Genomic DNA, 3,932 nt, shown 5'->3' on the forward strand with positions numbered 1-3,932 from the left:
CCAGCTGGCCACGACACGCCCCCCTAAATCCCAGGCTCTTGGGGACTCTACTGTTCCCCACACACAAACTGGGCTTTTCCAGAAAATCATTCTCATCCCCACCAACTCGTGGCCACGTCTCGAGAATTTTTCTCAGGATTAAACTCATGCGGACCTACGTCGATCTTTAAAAACTGAAGTATGCACAACGTGAGGCCGTTTGGAAATGCACGAGCGAAGTAACGGCAACTGAAGAAAACCGTGAGCACGTAAATATCATGTCCTCCGTGAAAATCACCACCGTTCAAGCATATGATACAGAAATAAAAGTGAAAATAGACCGTCGTTAGATATTCGGAGTGGGGATCTCACGTCCTACGTGAAATCTTGCTTTTTTCCACTGTTAAACACATAATAAAAATGTTTAGAATTAACTACAACAAATCTCACCCGTGTTGTTGGCCGACATCAAACGTCACCCCAGGCCCGCTGGCCCAGAGCTCGTGTGGGTCCTGGCAGTCACGCGCTGCGTGGGTTTTTATTCCCGAGGGCCCACCGGCCCCGACACCCGGCCCGCCAGCCTCGCCCCTGCCCCCACCCGGCCCACCTCCCAGGGTACGAGGTGGTAAACACGTGGTCCCTCCCCACGCCTCTGGATCTACAAATGCCAAGGAGTTCCTCTTCTTTTCTTTTTTTTATACTGGTCCAAATGGTGAAGACAAGGGAACAAAGGGTGAATTTTTGAAAGTTTTAAAATTCGAAATCGTCTACTAGTGGTTATTTCTGGTTTGCATTCTGTGGTGTGCCGGCGCCACCCCGGGGCACTAGCTCAGGAAGAGTCATTTCTGTGCTCATCTTCCTCACTGCTCGTTCAGTGACGTCAGGGTGACAGCCGGAAGTCAGCCACACCAGAAGCATTCACACCACGGGAATGGGCAAATGTCGCGATGAGGACCCTGCTCCCAGCCCCAGAGAGCCCGCGTTAGGCACGAACCAGCTAAATTCTCCTGTTGTTTGCTAAGAAGCACTCGCCTTCGATGAAGCCCATCCATTTCTTTGTCTCCTTGCGCCATCGTCATTGAGTTTGTACCTCCCATAGTCTTGACCCCGTATTAGCTTGTAGTGGGTATGACTGGTATATTTGTCTGACAGATTAATACGTGTTATTAAATCGAAACTCGTCCATTCAGCTTTATCTCTCCCACAGAACCTGGACTTGTGCTTTTCATGCGGTACCCACTGAATAACATTTGCTGAATAAATTAGTTGCGAGTGAAATCGGTTTCTGGATAAGCTCCACACTGAAGACGGAAGCAATGTTAGTGCTCTCCAGAGATAAGACGGTCATTCGATGTGTCTTAGCTGTCAAGTCTGAAAAAGGTGCAAGGCACTGAGTATGGTGCATTAATTCAAATGAAATTGGGCCTCCAATGTATCGGAAATGTGACAGACATCATATCAGGAGAGCAGAAGAAGGGAGGAGGGAACATAGAGGCTGAAGCCAAAATAAAATGAACCTATCTGCAAATGCAGCCTGAATTAAGGACCAACAGAAGCAACAGGAGGAGAAAAGCCCGGAAGTGCCCACCAAATGCAACGGATCATTACTGTTATCCTTTTTAATTTGGTTTATCGACGGACTTCATGATTACTGATAACGTCATCGAGAGTATCTGGGGAAACAAAGAGGCATATTCTGGGGAAACGATCCAAAACAAGAAGAAAAATCAAACCAAACCAAACACAAGAGAGGCAGTGACAGATGCTAACTAAAATCTAAAAGAAGAAATGACAACATATTATTCATATATTAGCATGAGCTTGAGGATAACGTTTCGCTCGGGGACCAATTACCACAAGGACCAGGCAAGAAAATGGAAGAAATAAACAATTTTTTTAAAGAGCAAAAACGAGACAAGGGGAGGAGATAGAAATATAAATTAGATGAGATGTCTATGCACCGAGATGATTCCCAGCGACGGGCTAGAGCACAAAGGTGTGCGAATGAGCACGGAAGGTGTGGCCTTCAGGGGGAACATAAAGAGCACCCAGAAGTTCTCAGGGTCCTCAAGCCTGAGCTCTGACTGTTCCTGGATACTGTTTCCAGACACAGAACCCTGTCTCTCAGGGACAAGAAGAGGCTCCTGGAGAACAGCGAGCATGTCTCACCCACCCCGGACTCCTCCTCAGGGTCGGAGACGGCGCCCACGTCACACCGCTGCCGCCTCCCTGACCCTCCATTTCTCTGGACCGGCCTTTGCACGCGCCTCTCCCCTCTCCTGGAAGAAGGCGAAGTGGACAGAACAAAGACCACTGACGTAACCTTCCGGATCCTTCCATCCAGCCTGTCTCCTCTTTAAAACGTTCAATGCTCAACCGCTGAATATATTTCTTTACCAGTCCGAGAAACTGCGTTTAGGTGGAAATGTTGGCTTATGTCTGAACCAATCACTACACACACACACACACACGCACCATGCCCCCAACCCCCACCCCGCAGAGCCTAAAACTTCTTGATGGCTCAGACATCCATGATACCAATGTTTCAGTACGTGCCAGTTGAAGCCGAGCAATCGAAAACGAAACTGGGCCCACGATTTCCAGCGCCGCAGACTCCTCCCGCTCCCGCAAAGGCCCGTCTCGGCAGCCGCTCTTTGTCTGTGGCCCTCGCAGAGTATGGAGAACCTGGACGCTAAGCAGCTAGATCCCACCTCGACAGGAAACGACAGAGGCCTCCGCACGACAAGCATCGTAACCGAGACCACTCAGCTGGAACCCGGGTGTCCTTACGGGAAGCGTCAGGCTTGTTGCTACAGACTATGCCAAGTTTGCTCCCAGTTAAGAAAGTTCATGACAACACTCGGTCACAGCTTGGTCAGTTTTACCTCCTCAGATTTCTGTCTGCGTTTCCACCTACCGTTGACGTACGTGCCCGACTTTTTTTCAATCTAGTTTCATTACCTCCTCCAGGAAATCTCCCATGACAGATGTGATCTATTTCGTTATTATTTATCCAATATCCACTCTCCTCCCCCCGCTTCCGCGGGAAGTAGAGGTTTCCGTGCCCCACTGAGGCTGGACTTTGCCATGGGCCGTGAGGAGACGCGATGCACGCAGAGCGGGGGACACGGCTTGGCGGGGACCCCAGCCCTCCCGCTCGCTGCTGACGACGAGTCTCCTGGAGGAGGTACTCTCGGGACCCGGACCGTGCCGACACATGGATCAGACTTAAGCCAGACCCTCAGCTAGAGTCGGCAAGTCGAACCCAGCAGAGCCGCCCCGGCCCACGGACCCACGAGAGAGAAACGAGTGCTCACTGAAACACACTTCTGAGTGTTTGCCACGGCGACGAAAGTGTGTACTGATCCGGCGCTGGAAGCTGAGCGTGTTTCTATGCACAGTTCATCAGGCTCATTTTACAAGAGAGACAAGAAAAGTGATATCACCTGCCCAAAGCCATGCCGCTGGGATACACCCAGGACATCCAGCTCTGAAGGTCACACTGTCCTCCGCTCTGCGGGTGACATTTCAAGCATTTGGCTACTTCTCTGTCCCCCTTTCTCAGGGTTCCCAGATTTCCACAGGAATTCCCATAGCTTTGTCCTTAACCGCACTATACCGAGTTGCAAATGTATCTGAATGTATCTCCCCACCTGGGTGGAGGGGCCAGATAGCACATGGTCCCCATAAGGAGCCTGTGACAGGGAGTTCAGTAAGTGTTGGTTAAGTGACAAATTCCGAAGACCCTAACTCGGCTGTGATCTCTTAACCAAGCCCCCACCCCGCCCCGCAGATCCCTCTCCAGAGGCAGCACGGCTCTGCCTCCATCACCTCGACCAGCTCTCCAAGGCCAAACCCTCACCCGGTGCCTTGGTCTCCCGTGATCTGCCCTCGGATACCTTCCCACCGCCTCTTTCACGTCTCCCTGGGTTCATCCCATTCCGCTCAGGCAC

Source organism: Pteropus alecto, unplaced genomic scaffold (assembly GCF_000325575.1).
Source record: "Pteropus alecto unplaced genomic scaffold, ASM32557v1 scaffold66, whole genome shotgun sequence".
Taxonomy (NCBI): domain Eukaryota; kingdom Metazoa; phylum Chordata; class Mammalia; order Chiroptera; family Pteropodidae; genus Pteropus; species Pteropus alecto.